This window comes from Chinchilla lanigera, unplaced genomic scaffold, assembly GCF_000276665.1.
Source record: "Chinchilla lanigera isolate Chin_1 unplaced genomic scaffold, ChiLan1.0 scaffold00010, whole genome shotgun sequence".
Lineage (NCBI taxonomy): Eukaryota > Metazoa > Chordata > Mammalia > Rodentia > Chinchillidae > Chinchilla > Chinchilla lanigera.
In genome coordinates, this window is record NW_004955411.1 from 9,962,202 (window position 1) to 9,983,765 (window position 21,564).

General features: G+C 39.8%; 1 long non-coding RNA gene across 1 annotated transcript; it reads right to left on the reverse strand.

Annotated features, from left to right (window-relative positions):
• Positions 1–896: 896 nt before the first annotated feature.
• Positions 897–19,369, reverse strand: LOC102010136. The gene is made up of 2 exons (XR_259928.1): positions 18,513–19,369; positions 897–1,213 (listed from the first exon to the last, which is right to left on the reverse strand). It is a non-coding gene; the product is annotated as an uncharacterized LOC102010136 (long non-coding RNA).
• Between the last annotated feature and the right edge of the window lie 2,195 nt (positions 19,370–21,564).

A 21,564-nucleotide genomic window follows, 5' to 3' on the forward strand; every position in this document is an offset into this window, starting at 1 on the left:
TCAAAGCCCAAGATCCCTTAAACAGAAAATGAGGAAGTCAAGTCATCTGGGGAAGAATAAAGAAGTCAGAAATGAAAGTAGTGTGGAGCAGAGGTTTATTTACAAGATGACAAAAGCAGAAACAGAGCTGTCAAACGCCAAGCTGCACAGCAGGGAGAGCTGGAATGAGCTTGTCAGCCTGAGGTCTTTGCTCTGCCCATACTTACAGGGGTGGGCTGGCCTGGGGTGAGTTAAAGGTACAAGGTCTTCACTGATTGGTGTACTCCAGGCCACTCAGGATCTGAGCCTTTGTTGCTGAGGTGAGCTGTTGCTGGGGTGAGCTTTTGCTAGGGTGAGCTAAGGGTCAGGGGGTCTAGCGGCTTCCAGTAAATGTAAGCAAGGAGGTCCCTAAGAATAACCGTTCCATGCCTGCAAAGGCTTCACAAAGGCAATTTCCAGGAAGCAGGGGGCATCTCTATAACTGTCTGCCACACCAGCCATGCTGTGTCAGCCACTTCATGCCCTACCTCCCTGCCTATCTCCCCTCTAACTGTCCCTACACCATCGTGAAAGCAACAGTTCCGCACTCCGCCCCCCAGCCACTCTGCTCCAGCCTGCCTGGACCCTCTGCTGTTCCTGGCGAAAGAGAAGCAAGACTGGAGTGCAGACTGGACACCTTCAGGGATTCACTCAAAACTCATTCTCCAGAAGATAAATCAGGGACTGACTTCTTTTACTTTATTAAAGCACCAATACTATACTTTTAATTCCTTCACACTTTATTTCTTAACACTCCCAAGGAAGGTTCTGTTATGGTTGATTCCCTTCAGTGATCTGCTGCTTAGTAGCCTCCAGATCCAAAAAAAAAAAAAAATTTAATGCAAATCCTAATGTTTATCATATTTCATATGCTACAATAAGGAGGAAAAATAGTGATCTTTAATTTTATGCATATTTGAAGACATACTGAGTTACAAGTACAGTAGTTACAAAGGTGTATGTAATATAAGAATTGTACCCAGCCTGAAGAACTTAGTAAGACCCTGCTCAACACTAAGAAAAAGTTTTAAAGTTACTGCTGTAGCTCAGAGGAAAGGCCCCAGGTCCATTTCCAGAGGGGCGGCAAGCGAGATTGAGGGAGAGAGTTGTGCAATTCAGATTCTCAGATTCAGATCAGTAATGGCGCTGCGGGGAAGCCTCAAGGGGCTGCTCTCCTCCGGCACGTTCAGCAACCCTGTAAAGAAAAGAGGAAAACTTAGAGTCTTCCAGGTCTGTTATGATTCTGTTTCTTCCTCTAACTGTGTGGGGGTCAATTAACTTTTGTCTTGTTGCCCTAAAGTTTTAGAGGAAAAAAGTTTCTTCTACAGAAATGAATTCAGATTAACTCCCCCATGGAACACAAACTGAACCTCCCAAATTTTTCAAAGCATAAAATCTGTAGAAATAGAACAAGCAGCAAATTAGACGATGCCGAGGAACAGTAGTTTGTCCCACATGGAGGGTACCAGGTCCTGGAGAGACTGAGTTTATCTCTGAAGGCATTTTGTGCCTGTTGGTCTAAAGCATGGGAATCAAAGAAGTTAACAAAGTAGGTAAATTCTTGCTGATCAGCCAGGGGTAGTTCAACCATTTGACTGAAAATCTTATTACTCACATGTTTATTCGTATCAGCACATAAGGTGTACAAATATATAAGAAATTACAAGATTGGCTTACAACGGTCAGCCACAGAATCAGATGAGGAAGCGTGCAAAGGGTGTCTGCACACTGGAGACTGAAGAGTCCAGTCCAAGGCCTGGAGCTCACTGCAGTATCTGTGCAAGTCTGTATCAGAAAGCTGATGGGTCTGTGATGGAATGCTGAAGAATCTACAATGAAGGCCAGAGAGCCAAGACCAGAAGGCTGAAGAGTCCCAGGCAGAAGCTGAACAGTCTGCACCAGAAGCCAAGAGACAACTACTACCAAGCTGAAAGCAAAGACTGGGGCGCCTCTGAAGAACCAGCCTTCAGTCCTTCCTCATTTCCCATTTATTGTATGCAGCTTACCCGCCCTGAGGCAGGGTGGTCCTTTATGTCCACACTGTCTGCATGCCCTCCTCTTACACAGGCTCAGGATGAATACAAAGTAAGGACCTTGGCTCCCTGCTGAGTCACATAGTTAACCTTCTAAACTTGTCAAGTTGACACAATGAACAACGTCCTAGAGCGGGAAAGGCATGTCCTTTATACCCCAGGATGTAGAACTGCTGAGTTATTTAATTAAACTTCTAGATTCCTCAGGTTGACACAGTGTATAACCATAACAACCATAACACCTGTATAAGAATTTTATATGCAGTTCATCTCCAAAAATCTCTTCAATTCAAAAGTATATTTTAGCTTCTGGGATCTCTCATGTAAAATAACAAGGTAAGTTTTTTCTCCTGTCACAAATCTGTATTCAAAAAACTACCTACCATCCACCAAGTATTTTTTATTCACTATGAATATTTTGAACCAACTTTAAGCACTGCAGTACATACTTTCATTACCCTACCTGAGGGGGGAAAATGAAAATTATGAAATCTAACTCTACTTGTGGCAAAACACTGGCTTTATTGAGCTATGGGGCAATTGATGGGAATGTTTCAGTTTGATGTTCAAGAATGTTTGACATTCAGAAGGAAAGAAGGAAACTACACACTAAAAAACAACTGCTCCGACTTTAATACTTATTAAAATTGTCCAAAGGTAAAAGTGGAGCAATAAGATATGTTAACTTCCATATATATACATATATATATATATATATATCACAAACCACAACCTACCTTTCCTGTCTTTCAGTTCCAAACCTGAGCTCACTCACACTATACCATTTGAAAATTGCATCTTCTAGAACTGGGTAAAAAATTAACTTGGTGCGGTGGGGTGGAGGCGGGCATGCTGCGAAAATGGGGAGCTCCTGCTTTTACCAAATCACATAAACAAGAAAGGGGAAAAAAATACTCTTTTATCACCCGAAAAATTGGACATGACTGATGCAAATGACTAACTATGGAGCTAAAGATTCATCTGTTCGTGTTCATTGCTTAGTCATTTCTTAATTGCATTTGATTAACAAAGCTGAGTGTATTTTGCCCTTATGTAGTTTTACTGTTAGTACTGACTTCTAGTGATTAAAAAATCCCATGAGTGGAACAATATTTTAAGGATGATGAGCTAGGTAATTAAGTTCATAATGAAAAAAATTTTACAAAAGAAAAAATTAATAAACTTCATTATATTAAAATAAGAACTTGTGAAAGGCGTGGTGGTGCACACCTACAATCCCAGCACTTAGGAGGCTGAAGCAGGAGAACCAGCTTGAGTTTGAGGCCAGCCTGGGCTACATAGTGAGTTGAAGGCTAGCCTGAACTATATAGCGTAGTGCAGCCCTGTCTCAAAAAAATCAAACAAACAAAGAAATAAATAAATAAATAACCTGTGTTCATCAAAAGGCATAATAGGGGAGTGAATAATAAAATTGCACATGGGAGAAGATAGTAGAACTTCATGAAGAATTCCAACAAATCTTCAAGGAAAAGACAGTGAGAGAACGAGTAGAAATGTGACAGATATTGCATAAAACAGAACATCCGGATGAGTGCTAATGAATGAAAAGGCGCTCAATCTCGATGGGCAGAGAAATGCAAAGTAAGTCTGTAATGAAATACGGCTTGAGACAGACAAGAATGAATGCCTGCAATAACACGGAAAGGAAGCAGCAAGTGTCCATGAAAAGAGAGAATCACTTGCACATGCCATTGGAGGGGATACTGATTGGATGGAAATCTGCTTGGCGGTATCCAGCAGACCGAGCATATGTGCACAGTATGGTCTACAGAAGTGTGTGCATCTATGAAGCAATAACACTGTGAGGATGATCACAGGAGCTGTCATGGTGACAGCCCTTAAGTGGAGACTGTCCAAACACCCAACAAAGTACAACTAGAAAAAAACCTTGTTACAGTCACACAGCAAAGTACTGTACACTGCACTTGGTACCCACAGGCTGCTTGCCCTCTTTTGTAATTTTATAATAAAAACATAAAGTTTTGTTACAAATATACACTAACTATATCATATATTTTCTACATAACCCAAGACAGTTCCTCTTCGCTCAGTGTGGTCCAGGCAAGCCAAAATGTTTAACAGCCACACTGTACAGCAATGAGAATTATCAACCTGTTACTACGTATAAAAGTTTGGGTAAGTGAGGCAGGATGGCACAGGCCTGCAAACTCAGTGGTCTGAGAGGCTGAGGCAGAAGGATTATAAATTCAAGCCCAGCCTTAGCAACTTAGAAACGTTGCAAGACCCCATCTCAAAACAAAACTTTTTTTAAAAGGCCGGGGCTGTAGCTCAGTGCAAAGGCCCTAGGTTTACTCCCCAGTAATACACACACACACACAGAGAAGCACACATGCACACTCACACACACACACAAGCACACACGCATACAACGTGCATGACCCTCACAAACACAATGTTGAATGAAACAAGCCAGACATAAAAGAATCTATATGATTTCAGTTAGATAAGGCATAACACTGGAAAAAGTAAAATGCGCTGTTAGAATTGGTGAGTGCGTGAGAAGACTTCTTGTTTCAGATCTGGCTGTTGTTCGCACGACTTCATTCCACAGTGAAACCATCCAATATTAATAAAGCACTTTTCTGTATCTGTACTATTCTTGAACACAGTTATGAAAGAATAAACAAATTGGATGTGACTGATTTGGATTTTCATGAAGACATTTTCAGTTTCACAAAGAACATCATATAGTTCAATACATGAAACTTGTATTTATTTGGCCTCTTCACAATTGAGAAAGTATATTCTTTGTAACACTCTATTGTTACAAAAAGCAACAAATATTAAATGTGTGAACAATGCACCTTTTTCTTGAAGACCCAGAAAAAGTTCTATTACCAAATTAAATAATAAAAAATTTTTTGTGCTAATGATGATTATAATATGACTCTTTCTGCTAACGTTCTATGTCTGTGAAAATACTTCTATTTTCACACACAGTATCTCTCTCCTGATAGATTTTTAATTCAAAAACATGTGTCTGAGAGTTCTAGAATAGCTTAAAAAAAAAAAAAAAGAGTAGGATTATCTACTCTTTTTTACTAGGTGTGAATTCTGCCTTGTTTGGCAGAATTATGACCCAAACTGCATTTTGGGTGTATTTAAGTATTTAAGTCATAGCCAAGTAAGTTAGTTTTCTATTGCTGCCATAAATTTTAAAAATTACTACAAATATAGCGGCTTCACACAGTACAAGTCTATTGTCTTAGAGTTGTGTAGGTCAGAAACCCAGAACAGGTGTCGGAGTGCTGAAGTCAGAGTGCTGGTGGACTGTGCGCCTTCTTGAGGCTCTAGGACAGTGTTTCCTACTTGTGTGCACAGGAAACCCCCAGCTAGAGGCTCCCTTTCTGCAGATCAAAGCCAGCAATGGCAATGCGAGTCTCTTTACTGCTGTCTCTTTTGACCAACTCATCCGCTTCAACTTTAAGGGCTCCTGTAAATAGACTGAGCTCACTTGGATGATACAGAATAATTTTTCCACTAAAGGTCTATCTGCACCCTTGTACAGAGTGGGGAAACGAGGGTGTGTGGACCTGAAGGCATGCACAGTGTATGTATCAATGCAAATACCACGATGAACTCCATTAACCTGTACAAGTAATATACTAATAACTATAATTTTAAAATAAAATACATAAAGCTGGAAAAAATAAGTATGTACTCATAGTGTACATGTGCAAATGTCTTGTGCCATCCAGAGAAATGTATTCATAAACTCCAGAGGTTATAGAATGAATATCTTTGGGAAATCATGATTCTTTCTACCATGCCAATCTTATACAAGTATATCCCTGGCAGAACAATAATTTCCTTTATTGAAGAAAATAAGGTTATCTTAAGATATTTAATAAATAAAACTCACTAACTGGAAAATGAATCTTATAGAGCTTCAATTAGAAGCCGGGCCTGGGGATTTAGCTCAGTGGCACAGCTCCTGCCTGGCAAGTGCGAGGTCCTGAGTTCAATTCCCAGTACAGGGGAAAAAAAAAAGGAAGCAGTTCTTTGCTTGATCAATATGTTCTACTCTCATCTGCTACCAATAGTATTTACACGGAAAGATGAAAGGAAAAACTACAGTACTATAAACTGACGCTCATGCGTTGAAGTACCTAGACCCCAGTGTGGTCGTAGTTGCAGATTGGGCCTTTGGGAGATAATTAGAGTTAGATGAGATCACGACATCCTTTTGAGAGATATCAGGGAAATATTACCTATCTCTCTGTCTTTCTGTCTGTCTCTGTCCCAGTCTTCTCTCCTCTCCTCTCCTTTTCCCCCCTCTGCCCTCCCCTCCCCTCCCTTCCTGTCTCTCTCTCTCTCTCTCCCTCCCCATTTCCTCTTTTCAGCATGAGGACACTGTACAAAGTCAGATGTCTGCAAGCTCAGAAGAGGGTCTTCATCATAGCCGTACCATGTTGGCACCCCAATCTGAGACTTTGAGCCTTCAAACTGTGAAAAGTAAGTTTCTGCCACTAAACCACCAAGTCTGTGATATTTTCTTTGGCAACCTGAGAAGATTAAAACAGAAAAGTAGATATGTGTAAAAGAGACCCGTTTCAATCTAAGGAAATGTAGTTTCAAGATGGAGGTAGTATAATCTTTGCCTTTAAGCAGTAACTTTCGATCCCATTAAGTATAGCCTTGTTTAATCACTAGTTTTTATCAGCTACGAGTAAACAAAATCTTACCCAAACATACTAGGATTTTCTACAATCCCGTTTTCATTGGACTCCTTTGAGACTTTCAAGACATTATTTATAATAATGATTGCCTCCCCTATATGGTTACAAATCAGGATTGTATCAACTAATAGTAATAATGTCAAAAGGTGATTTCGTTGAATGTGAAACTTAGACAAACTAAACAAAACCTGAACCGACTGTTAAAACATGGATTTCCCATACTCCGTTTTCATAAATTAACCCACAGAACTTTGAGGATCACTAATGAAATAATGTAGTCATGCAGTGCAATTTTTTAAAATATTGCTTATTGGTTGGCTTTTTCAAAGATCAAGGCAACCAACATTTCACTAATAGAGTGGCTAAAGGATATATAGCTAAGGAGAAAAAGAAAATACACACTAATATCAAGATGACCACTGGTGGTCAGTGACACTATCACACGGTGCTAAAGAGCCACGGTGATCCTTTTGGTAAATAGTCTCCAGATATGATTAGTTCCTTTTACCCTCCCTGTACAAATATGTCATGCCCCAAGCTGAGAGATGAGTTTTAGTTTTGTTTAACTCAAACTTCCTGAGTCAAGCTAAACTTCTACTATAACCAAAAGAATATAGCAGAAATAATATTTCTGAGCCCAGACAGTTTCCAATATATGTGGTTTATCTTATGATTCTGTGACTTTATCATAGTGTGAGAATTATATGCATCTAGTATGCACTCAACATCAAATTTTCAATTTTAATCTTCACCCAGACTAGCAGCGGGCTTCTCTCTCACAGTGCTCCGCGGCGGCCATGAGCACAGCCCCCGGTCAGCCACAGAGTCACGCGGGTAAACATTCAGTCCTCTCCAGCGATTGTGTTGCTAAGGTGTGTCCAGCAGGTTAGGTATATTACATACATTTCTGACTTAACAATATTTTAAACTTATGACGAGTTTATTGGGTAGTAACCGCCTTGTAAACTGAGGCGCCTTTGGACTTCTTTCCTCTTAGAATGTTTTTTCTTGGAACTCAGCCACCAGCCAGTGAAGAAGCCCAAACAGCTTCAGAGAGAGACTCACATGGAGGACTGAGGTGCCCGGCCAACAGCTCCAACTATGCTCCCATCTTGGCAGTCAGAGTCAACTCGCAGTCTTGCATCTGAGCCAGCTGGAGCTTCAAGCCGTACTAGCACCCCAGGCAGCGTCACATGAAGCAAAAGAATTGGCCACTCGGCCAAAACAGGACAAAAGTGACAAATAAGAGCAGCATAAGAAGGAAGGTAAGCAAGACATTCTCCATGCAGTGTCAAGGGGAGACCTCGTTAGAATGTAACATGAAGGAGTGAGCCATGTCAGGACCTGGAGGAAGAGGGTCCCAGCAGAGAGCAAACCCAGTGCCAAGGCCCTAATGCAAGAGTGCCTGGTATTCACAAGAACAAATTGAGGAGTCCAGTACGGCTTCACAAGGTGATCAAGAGTGAGAGTGGCAGAAAACGATCCCAGAGATAATGGAGATCTGTAATAGGTGGGGCTCTGGAATATAATAAATGGTGACCCCAAAAAATATATCCAAACTCTAACCTCTGGGAGCCATAAATGTGACTTGTTTGGAAAAAGAAACTTTGTAGAGTCAAACAACCTAATGATGTCAGACTGAGACCATCCTGGGTTACCTGGGGCGCATAAGTACAATGATGTGTCCTTATACGAGAGAGAACAGAGCATTTAAAGTGGAACGCAGATGTTTGAGTGGTGCTGCAATGAGCCAAGGAACATCTGGACTCTCCAGGAGTTGGAAAAAACCGAGAAGATTCTCCCCTAGGGCCTTCAGAGGTAGCATGGTCACACCTTGACTTTGTACTTTTGACTTGTAGGACTATGAATGGATAAGTTCCCATTCTGATAGCTCACCAAGTTCCTGGTGATTTGTTACAGCTAAGAAACTGATACAGCCTCTCTAGGACTTCATGAGGTTTTTATATAACTGATGAGAGATGGGAGCTACTGCAGGGTCAGAGCAGACAATTAATATGATCTAAATGATAATTTTTTAAAAAAATAATTCACTGAGATTGCAAATAAATCCTAAACTCTGGAAGTAGAAGCCAGGTGGCACCCTGGAAGGCGAAAGGAAGTTGCAGCACAGAACAATTCTGCAGCAATTTGGGGCGTAGAAATAGGTTCTAGATATGTTCTCAAGGTAGAGAGGGTAGAATTCCTTAATAGATTGGACATAGAATATGAGGAAAACGAAATAGTAAAAAATGACTCCAAAGCTTTGGATGTGAACAAATAGAATAATGGAGTTACCATTGACAAAGATGGGAAAGGTTGAAAACAAAACATATTTGAGAGGAAAGATTAAGGGGAATCCATTTGGATCATATTGAATTTGAGATTTCTAAGAAACCTCCAAGTAAGGAAGTCAGGTGTGCAGTTCTACAGAGAGATCTGAAGGTCAAGAGGGAGTAGGCTTGTGGCTTAATGAGGGTATTTCAGTTCACAGGAAATATTTAAAACTAACAGCTGGATGAAATCAAGAGCAGAGTAACTGCAAAGGAGGAAAGAAGTCTCCAGTGTTAGAAGGAATCCAGAGTACTGCAGTATTAGGAGGAATGAGGAATACAAAAACAAGTAAAAAACAAAACCAAAAAGGTCTAACTGATAAGAGGAAAAAAGTAAAAAGAGAAAGTGTGTTTTCCTAGGACTTGTGAAGAAAGTATGACAAAGATTAAAAATGTGCCAAATTCCTGGAAGAACAAATACAGTGAGGACTGGGATTATTCAGAGCATTTAGCAGAGCAGAGGCCACTGGTGACTTTGGTAGGGGCTCTCCTGATGAACTATTTGGAGGAAAAGCCTGAAAGAAGTAGACCTAAGAGAGCGTGAGGAATAACTACTTGCAAACAGTATGTCTTTAGAAAAGACTTAACACAAAATGTGTCAAAAATATGAAATGTTAACTGCAGGGAAAAAATTTCTAACACTGAAAGAAAAAGCAACATACATGTATGTTGGGTTTGCACTTGGGAAGAATGAGGAAATTTGATAACTGACCCTGGAACCATGGTCAACTGGTAAGGAAGAGACTGTGGTCCACAGGGAAGGAGGATGGCAAAAGGATGGTGGGACCAATCAGGAGAAAGCTAGGATAGGAGACCAGTGAAGGACTGTTAGAAGTGCCAAAGGAGGCCAGCTCGTGGTAGTGCACACCTGTAATCCCAGCACTCAGGAGACTGAGGCAGGAGGATTGTTGCAAGATGAAGACCAGCCTGGGCTACAAAGTGAGCTCAAGGCCAGCCTGAACTGCACAGTAATACCCTGTGGAGGAGGAGGAGGAGGAGGAGGAGGAGGAGAAGAAGAAGAAGTAGAAGATGAAGAAGGAGGAGAAGGGGCAGGAGGAGGGGGAGGAGGAGGAGGAGAAAAAGGAGGAGAAGGAGATGGAAGAGGAGGAGGAATTAGTAGTGCTGGGGGTAATAAGCTGCAAACATTTTTTTTAAAACCCAAGGAATCATGGTGTTATAGTACTGGAAACCAGGGCAGAAGTCTTCCCAATCATCTTCAGAGAAAAAGAGAATTTTTTAAATTGACCAAAAACAACTTCCTTATCCATTATGCCTTAAAAATACCTTTTACTATAAAGCTATCTTATTTGCTGAAGTTTGTAGAGCAGGAAGTGCATACTTTTTCCAGTTTAATTTCCAATTGTTCTGTCTTGTGAAGTGATTCCTACACAATACATTTTTATTTTATGCCCAAAAAGTATACAAGATTTCCCCCCAACTAGCTACTGTGTACTTTAAGCTTCCTTCCTATATCTCATTTCAAAACCTTTATTTTCTTGTTGTTCTCTAATCACAAATCTCTCTTAAGATTAAAATGTAATGGTTAAACCAGAATATGACATAAGTATCCCATCCATCCCAAAAGTAGTAGGGGGATTATCCTGTGATTCTTGTACAACGCTGACTGTCTTCAACATTGGCTTCGGGATTTTGCAGGAAGTAGAAGCCCACCTTCTACCTGAGACAATGCCAAGGAGAAAGCCTGGTCTCACTGAGCCATGCTGTATGGGAAGTATCTCCTGGGGGAGATATACAAAAATAAAAAGCAGCAGAGGAGCAGATCTGGTTACATTTTTATTAACACAGGAATTCTTTTAACCAAACAATATCCAAAAGTGGGTAATTGCCTCCCACATCGCTTTCCCGTTCAGTTCAGAACAGAACACCAGGCTCTTTCTCAATTACCGCTCTGAGCTCTAAATCAAGTTCCTCATGTGCTGTTACCCAGCACTGCACACCTACCTAGACGCTGCATGAAGCCCTTCCTAAATACAGCTCTTTAAGGACATGAAGAATCCTTGAGGGAAACTAAATGCTAGTATAACATTTCACTAGTGGGCATCAATATTGACCACTAACGTGTTCTTTTAAAAAACAAATTATAAATAAGTGAAATTGGCAAAACTTTATTCTGAATGCTCAGCTTCATACTATGCACCTGACCCCAGTAAAATCTCAGCAGGCAATAAAATCTGATCCAAGCTCATAGGTGTTATCTTTATCCAATCATATTACTGAGGAGAGATAATTCAGCAATAAAATAACTAACTATGAAATAAAGTTTGCTGGAGAGAGGAATCTACTTGTGTTTTGAATTTTAAAGCTTTAGCATTTAAATAGAAACCCCAAAATGCAGAAATATCCTGAAGTGAAAACTGAACTGGAATTTCCATTTCCCATCCACATTATAAATGAGATAATTCCTCAGCAATAACTCCTGGCACACTTCTTTGAAATGCTCTCAGACAAAATCTGCAGCCTGTGTCCAAGGCACTGACTGTACACACACACACACACACACACACACACACACACACGGTGGATTTACACCCCAAGCAAAAATCATATAAGCTATGGCTGAGACTTTATGAAGTCTATAACTACACAACTAAAGTAACCTGGAGCAGAAGTGACAGAAAGTATTGTTGCCCTCATACGACTTTGGAAGTAAATCCCATTCACTGGAAAGTCCACAACAGATGACCCTCTGACAACATCAAAACTAGTATTTAAGAATTTTAAAATCATTTGACCTACAGCCTCCTATTGCAGAACGATTGACTTGTGAATCTAGTTTTTTAATCTGAATGCAGAGGGCCTTCAAGCTACCCACGTGGCTTCTGTCCAAACATGGAGCTCATATTTGCTCTGTTTCTGAGAAAGCCACTAACGCGCTGTAGCTGTTCCTCCTCGACCTTTCACTTGCAATAGGTGTCTTCTCCTGTCTGCACTTTTACCCTTCAAGACAGACTGCCAGCTTGTGCAGAAATTAGCAAACGAGGAAGTGGGTGATGATACAGAGGTAGATAGCCCACTGTGCAAATGAAATATCCAAAGGAATTCACAGCTGAAAGAATATTTCAGTCCAGTGAATGTGAGGCATGTTTTGCGCTGATGACTTTTACCAGCAGAAGTAAGGATGCACATCATAGAAGCAGCCAGCTCTCATCTGGCACCCACCGGCCCTGCCTACAACAACGTCCATGGTGCCTATTGGAGAAATGCCTAGCTAAGGACTGGCTCCAGCACAATTAAAGTTCCACGCGCTCTGAGGCTGCTTGGCTATCTCATAAACTCATCTGATATTTGAAAGAAAATATGGCCCTGGCATTTACACTACACAGACTAAGTACTTTTTGGTTTCTGTCAGAATCGTAGACAGCTGAGTTATTTTTAGGAAAATAGATACACCTTGAGACCGTAATGTTAAGTGAAATAAATCAGACACACAAGCTTAAATATTGTTCTTATATTAAAATATTGCTCGCTCTCTCTCTTATATAAGAAACCCAAATTATAAATAAAGAGCAAAATAAAAGACGGATAATAGAAAATAGGGAGATAGATCTTTTGCAAAGGGGAAGAGGTGGAGTGAAGGAGTGGGAGGGGAGACCAAGGAAGAATTAAGACGTGTTAGTTACATGTTCCAACTCTCCACAAGGAATGTGATCAGTATTACTGCAAACGGGTACAAATAAGAAATTTCGAAAAGAGGAAAAACTAGTATAGAAATATGATATTCAGGATAAACTAAGGAGATGAGTCTACAGGAGACTGCAGAAATGAAAATAGAAGCTTGCGTCACCACTTAGGGAGAGGGGTAGAGGAGAAAGGGCGAGAGGAGAGAAGGAGCCGGGGAAGCAGAAGAATTGTAGAGGTAAACAAGTGAACTGTCCGAAAAGAAGGGTAGGTAACTGTGTAAACTGTTTCTTCAAATTCTTACGCTTCCTTCTAGCATTTCCTGTCAGCTGTCTGGCTATCTACCAGGGAAAACAAAAACCTCTTAATATTGTTCTTGTGGGAATTTGAATTATAAGTATGAAAAATAACAATGGTGCACAAGCCAGAGAAGGAAATGGTGAAATTCCTAAATGACTAGAGTTGAAAGATCAAAAACAGTGTAAAAACTTGGTGGTTTTCCAGCTCTTCCTGTGGTACTGTATAAGCTGGCTCTATCTGCCCCCAAAGTACTAGTGACAGGTTGACATGAAGTAGCGTTACAAGCCGGCAAAGTTACACATGTGTTAAGCATTATTGCTAACTCACTAATTCCGTGCATGCAGTGGAGGGCAGGAGTGAAGGATTTGCTTCTCTGAGCAGCCAGCTATATATAACTAGACGCGAACCTCTGTCTATGAACTCTGGCAAGTAATTTAAGTACCAGGAGTCTGTTTCCTCATCTAGAACATAGGATTAGTAATAATTCTTCCCTCATGAAGCTCCATGGATTAAGTTAATTAATACTTCTAAAGTACTTGGGATAATACCTGGCATATAGTAAACACACAATATATGTTTGCTAGTATCATTATGCCATTAATAATTATGCTGCTTCCAAGTGTAAATAGGAGTCTTTTACATTTTTAAATAGATTCTCCTAAGTTCTGTGGGAACTTAATCACCCAGATACTTATATGACTTAGAAAACTTGATGAAAATAATCGAATATTTTACTTTGCCTTTTATTCCTCAATATACACATATAAATTTCATTATACAATGTTAATTATGTGTTATTTATTATAAGCATGTAACAGGTTACATATTATATGGCACACTTTTCTATCATGTTCTTTTAATTTTGTATTTCATATTTTTTTTTCTATTCCCAACCTGTAAGTTATAGAGGAATTGATTGGAATAAATGAGATGTAAATCAGCAGAGACACCAGTAAGATGGTAGCTGCAGAACGAAGGGTAGGTACAGCTCCATTGTCTTGCCTTTACACTAGAGAAAGGTAAGAAAACAAGTCAACAAGATAGAGTACTTTGCCTGGTAAACAGTATGAATGAATAAATGATAATGAATGAATGAATGAATATTACTTGTCCTACTCTATTTACAGGCCATCTTTCCCCTTACACTATTTCCCTCTATTTCAATCTTTTTTATAATTTTAAATTTTTATTAGTATAGGTTTGCAGTATACAATGATTCCATTTATCGTGGGCTGTGGGGAGTTGACACATGTATATAACATATCCTAACTCTTTTTCACTTCCCTTCCTTCCCCCCTTCCTTCTCCCCCCCCCCCACTTCCTTCATTGCATTGTTAAATTTCCTCTTCTAATACTGGCTTATACACGAACATCATGCGAGCTGAACACAACAAATATTATATCAGAAAACAAAAATGTATTCACTTTAGTAACTTTCACCTTTCCTGAACTCTATTAATTTTTCTGTGTCATCTACTACTCTTGGTATAAATCTCTCGGGCTTCTTTTTCATCAAAAACCACCTCAGTGCTCTCAAGCACTTTATACTGATTAAGTTGAAAGCAGCAGTAGCCCCCTCCCCATCACAGTCATGATTAGTGTGTTTTCCAAGCCTAGGAAGGAGAGTGGAGGAGATGTGAAAAGACATCATGCAACAGTCACTCTGTCCTTCTGCTGTTTTCTTAGGAGTTAGGCCCGACAGGTAAGAGTCCAGGGCTTCTGAAACTGGGTGTTCAACAAATACAGTTTGAAGCGGGCTTGCCATGAGGACTATGGCTACCCGTGTGACCATCCTTCCTCCAGACTGCCGCTGTCTGACTGCTGCCTCCTCCTCATTAGATTTCCACTCGCTTCTGTCGCTGTTTTCTTCCAGACTACAGTCCGGGCCAAAAAGCTCCTCAGTCTATCCTTGCTCAGCTGAGAGCGTCTCCTCCCTTCTTCTCTTGCCCGCTGTTAAACAGTACTTTTTTATACTACCCAGAGTATGCTGCCTTCGCAGATGAATTGCTTCTTCTTAAAAAAAAAAAAAAAGGAAATAAAATGATTCATGATCTTGACCCTTGGGGCTGGAAAGTAATGTCTCACTGAGTGAAAAGGCAGGACAAAACTCTAGAGAAACTGCAGTTTATATTTCAGCTCGTACCTGTTAACTTCCCAGCAGCGGGTGGAAATTATTGTGAAGAAACAAGAAAGAATTTGGCAAGGGTGCATGGAAATAGAAATAAAAAAAATACCCTGTATATAAAAAATTAGGGAAGGCAATCATTACTAGTCTAGCTACTAGTAGCATTTAGTCGCTGGTTCATTTATTCATTCAGGATATAATAATCTCTGGGAAAAATTTATTCCAAAACATTACTCCTTTGGTCATCTTATTTATACGAAGTAGACTTACTAATCCTAGCACCAAAGACAAAAATGAAAACGTAAGATATATGAAACAAAACCAGACTGTAAGAATGAGGCCACACTGCTTTACCAACCTGAATCTCAGAAGTGTTGAAGTTTCATTAAATAGGAGATTAAAAGAACAGAAAAAATGGAACACACTTACTTTTTGCATTTCTTTCTTTAAAAGTTATACATTATTTCAAAAAAAATAGTTACGTTTATAATTTTAAAAACACCTCACCTTTCTCCCTTCTGTATCTTGAGAATTTTATTCCATTGTTCATTTACAAATAAATGTTTATTAAGTATCTTCTCTGTGCAAGGCAGTGATATAAACAAAGCACAGTTTCTGAATGAACTCACATCTGAGAAGACACACAAGTGTTCAACAAAATATCTAAAGTATAATAAGAGGAATTTCACCAGGTCAGACACGGCTCGAGGAAGAAAGGGGTAACTCGGGGGAGTTAGAGAACAACACGAGTGAAAGACACCAGACAGATGAGGTGGTGTGCGGCTTCCCGGGATGAAAATAAACTGTATGCACGAAGACGCGGACTGATGAATCAACAGGAATGTCATCTCTTCTGCAAGCCAAGTGGTGTAGTTAGAGTGTGGGAGGAAAGTACATGTTGAGACTGCAAAGCTTGCCAGTGGCATAGTCACAGAGGGTTCAAATGTAAAGTTAAGAAACAGAGCTGGCTCTACGCAGTCACTACACTAGCATATCAGCAAGGCTCCAAAGGAGGAGGAAAAATTTCTGAAAGATCACAGCTGACCACAGTGTGGAAGGAGGAAACCGGCTTATTGACTGTGACTCTTGGCCTTCTGCGGATTCTTCCTCACACCTACCTATGAAAATATCTTCCAGTGCCGTATGCCGCATACTTCTAAATATTTTCTAGGATTATCTTTATAAAAATAAATCTTTTAAACAGACACATAAAATCATTTGCCAAAACATACAATTTTTAGTCTCAGTCTCCTAAAACAACTTTCTTCCTACTTAGAATCTTAAGCAATAACACCTAAGGCTCGCGTGATCCTTTGGTTACATTCTAGTCCCATACGGTTTACACTATTGCCTATCAATGAATAGACAAATCAGGTTTGATTTTGCTGAAATTATTCATAATTCATATACCTTCTGTCTTAAAAATGAAAGTCCTCGACCCAACAAACAGTGCTTAATTTACCTCCAGAAGTTATTTTGAAATGAACCCATCCCCAGTATCACTTTATAGTCCACAATGGTCTCAAACTTACAAGGATTCTCCTGCCTCAGCCTCCCAAGTGCTGTGATTATAGGCGTGCATCACATTTGCTCAGCTAACTCCCCTTGTTTTCACTAAGAACATATCACTTGTATATATCTTTGCATTATTATAAGCAGCTTTACATCACAATTTTAGAACAATGCAGACCATGTAGTTTAGTTTCTCATTTAATTGAGATAAAAATTTTAAGAGTGCATGCATATATACATGTTTACATAGTTATGTATATATGTACACATGTACACGCACATACATAAATGGAACCACCACCCAGATCAAGATGTAAAATATTTCCAACACCTCAGAAAGATGTTTTATAACATTCTTATTCATTACTTCCTCAGAGTAAGCCACTAAATTGATTTCTTTTTTGCAAAATTAGTACATGTAAGTAATCCATAATTAATACATTTGCTGTAAGGAGTTGACCCTTATACCTATGACACCTTAATCTTTTTTGCTTGTTTCTCTTCTCTCCCCTCTTCCTCCATGCGTAGATCCACCCCTTTCTGCATAAGGTCTACATCCCTGTGTCCTGCCATCTATCTTTTATTTTGCTGTTAAAATCATTTATACTTTGGCTTTCTTATATAAGGAAAATATGAGATAGTTAAACTTCCGTGTCCAAGTTATTTTACTTAGCATTATGGTCTCAAGAGGCACCCATTTTCCTAGAAATGAGTCAAATTTATTTGTCTTTATGACTGAGGAGTACCCGTTGTGTATATAAACTTTCCCTTCATCTGTTTACCTGTTGATGAGCATATAAGCCATTTCTGAGGCTTAGTTATTGGGAGTGCTGTCACTGTAAACATGAGTATCCATGTATCACTGTACTATGATGTCTTTAATTCTTTCGGGGAGCTACCCTAATATAGCCGGGTTGAAGTGGGGCAAAGATAGCCTCTTTAACAAATCGTGCTGGAGAAACTGGTTATCCATGTCCAGAAGAATGAATCTAGACCCTTATTTCTCACCCCGTACTAAAACAAAATCAAAATGGATCGAAGACCTAGATGTTAAAGTGGAAACCCTTAATCTGGAAAATGAAATGGGTAAACTCTTGAACACAAAGGCATAAGCAAGGAATTTCTGAACAGAACCTCAGATGCACAGGAGTAACACCAACAACCAACAAATGGGATCAGATCATGTTAAAAAGCTGCTTCTACATAGCAAAGGATACAACCAACAGAGTACAGAGACAACCTACAGAACGGGCAAACGAATTTTCTAGCTACTCCTCAGAGAGAGTGCTAATACCTAGAATATATGAAGAACACAAAACTAGACTTCCCAAATTAAAGACTCAGTCACAAAACAGTCAACTGAAATGAATAGACGTTTTCAGAAGTGCAAATGGCCTGTAAGTGCACAAAATAAGTTCAGTATCTTTGGCCACTGGAAAAATGCAAACCAAAACAACACTGAGATTCTGTCTCACCCCAGAAAGAGTGGCTATTATCGAGAAAAAAAAATGACAAATGCTGGTGAGGCTGTAGGGGAAAAGGAACCCTTCCACACTATTGGTGGGAATGTAAACTGGCCTAATCACTATGGAAATCAGTGTTGAGATTTCTCAAAAAGTAATCTGACTTACAGCATGATAATTTTGGCCACTCTTGTGATTCATAAAAATAGAATTTGAGTTATATTTCACTTGTTATTTAGGTGCAATTTACCCCTGTTATTGTGTATAATGCAATGTATTCTCTTGTTTTGCTGTATTACTATATCACCATTAATCAACCCATTTCACAGTTACACTTGTTGTTTGTTGAATCTCACTAATGAGATACTGACCGGTTTTTAAAAGTTGTGGCCATTGTCTTTTCAAATATTGCCTCTCTTGACTTTTTCATCCGTGCCCTGAGATTCCAGTTATTTGCTGATTAATCTTTAGATTGGGTCCCAGGTGTCTCTAGACTGTGCCATTTCTTCCCTTATTTTTTCTCTGTGTGCTTCAGTCGGGTATTTTCTGTGACGCTGTCTTCAATTTCATTTGTTCTTCTTTCTTGTGAGTCCAACCTGCTGCTCATCTCATCCAGCGCATCGTTACTCCCGAGCGTAGCACCGTAGGAGTCAGGTCTCCACGCCTCTTCAGGCTGCCAGCTACTTGTGCTGTCTGGAAACTGTCGGTTACGGAAGCTCCAGGGGAGGTTATTTTCCCCCAGCACATTTACTCTTTGTTTGGGTTAGACAACTGGGGCATTTTAGAATAGAGATTTCATTATTATTTAGGTATGGCTGAGAAGACTGAATTGAAAAGGTAGTTTGTTACTCAGAGAACCCAAGCAAAATGGGCGTGCCGTACCCTGGACCAAGCAAGGAAGATCAGGGTCAGTCGGGAGGCAGAGGGAAAGGCAGCGAGCCTTGAGCAAGAGATTTTCTTGTGGGTTCTGTGAGAAAGAACAGGAAAGGCAGAGTAAGCAGACTTAAGACTGGCTTTTTTGAGTAGTGTTAGCAGGCTGATATTGCTGGCCCTGGGGTGATTGGAGCATCTGGAGTAGTGGCTCGCAGAGTAGAGTCCCATAAAGAAGGTGGTTGGCGGTACGGGCTGGCTTGGTCGGTTTGCGTTTGGAAGTTCTGTTCACTGGCGAGGGTTATTCGCTGTCTCTAGGAGCTGGCAGATGTTTGAAGGGACAGTTCCCGCAGCACCAGCAAGGCCCTCAGGAGTCAAAGCTCGAATACAGAAAATAAGAGAAGTTAGCTGTGTTGTAATCAAGTTCAAAAGGCATTAGTGGTGACGAATAAAACTGGGAAGGAAAAAGCAACATGTTTCAATCAAAATTTCAAGATGCAGTGTTTCTAAAACCCTATTTAATTCACACACATACACACATGTGCGCACGCACACACACAACTTGAATAAAAGCAGCAGAAATTATAATACCATTATTTTATTGAGCACAATGTTGGAGGAGGTTGGTTTTTTAAAAAAAATAATAATCAAATCCCCTAATAAAGTTTAAAGCTGTCCAAACAACTAACTGAGGTTTTTGGCTATTATTTTCAGGCTAGTATTGATGCTGAAATCTATAATGTCTATCACAGGTTGGCAAATAAGACAGACTCTATCTCTCTAAAGTCTCGAATTGATGCCTGATTACTGTGTACTATTCACCCCTCCTTACATCTTCGCAGCTGTAACAGATCCATGTGATATGCTAATAAGAAGAAAAATTGAAAGTAAATTTAAGGGGCTGGGGATTTAGCTCAGCGGCAAAAGCGCCTGCCTGGCAAGCGCAAGGTCATGAGTTTGGTTCCTGGTACCGGAGAAAAAAAAAAAAAAAAAAAAAGAAAGTAAATTTAAAAACATTTTTAAATAAGGAGCGAGGACATAAAAGTAGAAGGCAGAATATTAGAGAGAGATGAGGAAGGGGATCGGGGAGAGGAGGGAATATGTAGGGGGCATGGAGTGAAAATAATAAAAGTACTTATATGCACACACCAATGTGCTAAAACAAAGCCCATTATTCTGTTATTAATGTGCACTAGTAAATTATTTGAAGAAGAGACTGAGATCTGAAGTCATTCTGATGTAAGAGGCAGTTCTTTGATTTCTTGTAGTGAAATACTTCACCTCTATAAAATAGGAACAGTAATAAAAGCTATCTTACAGAAATAAAATCATCTGTTTAATTAAATAACCTGTTTACATGGTATCTGGCATACGGCACAGATTCAAGACAAGCCAATTTTATAAATTCATGTAAATACACATACACACAAGTAGATATTTACATCTCTCATCACCACCCTGTTCACGAGAGCTCTGCAAGTGTAGCCCTTAGCTATGGTGTCAGAGCATCTTTTGAGAGATCAAAAGCTAGGTGTCTCTTGAGCCTACAGCATAAGTCGGATGCAGTGTTATTCTGAAACTTTTACCCTTTTCTTCAGCTTTAGCAATTAATTTAAGACATATGAGTATACTTTGGTATGGTATAATATAATGTAGTAAATAATGCTGCTTGTAATAGCTAGTATTTTAAGAGCACTCACCATATTTTAGGTTCTGTTCTATGACGGAGGTCAGAAAATTTTTTCTTAAAGGGTCAGATAGTAAATAGTATTAGACATTGTGGACCAAGAGACAAAGTTGAAATATATCTAGGTACTGAGGCAACTACCTCAGAGTTTAATTTTAAAAGCATAAAGAATATTTTTTAGCTCATAAGTCATGAAAAACAGGCTTCTAACTAAATTTGGCCCATGAACTACGGTCTGCTGATGCCTGTTCTAAGCACGTTACACATATTAACTCATTTAATCTTTCAACCGCCTATCAAGTAGTACTATTATATCACTATTTTAAGACAAAGGAAATTGCAGCAAGGAGAGGTTAAGCTGCTTTCTGGAATCAGACAGCTATGTTCTATTAGTATAGAGTAAATAATAGGGACTAGTAGAGTGGAAATTATTTTCTTTATGTACATTTTTTCCTTTTTCTTTCAAAACTTGTAACACTAACGCGAGTCTTTACTTTAACAGACCCTGTACTTCAGCCCAGAAGTGGCTGAGGAGTGCTGTTTATATAGCAGCTAACTGGCCTGCTTCATCGAGGGGCTGGGCTGAACTTGCTGAGCATGTTGAGTATGCAAATAACGTGCCCAGATCCCTCCCCTCCTGATCTTAGCCACTCTAGGCTGACCGCTCAGAGACAGACTAATGAGAAGGACCCTTTGTTACACAAGCCTGCTTTCTGACACCCGGACACTGGGAGGGTGGAAGCGTGCTGAAACCTACGTCACAGGAGACGGTCTGGGTGTAGCTTTGCCTTTGCTCCTGTTACCAAACCTTCATAAGCCTTCTCAGCCCCTAACTTCCGCATTTTCCCGGCCAGGATACAAATGGC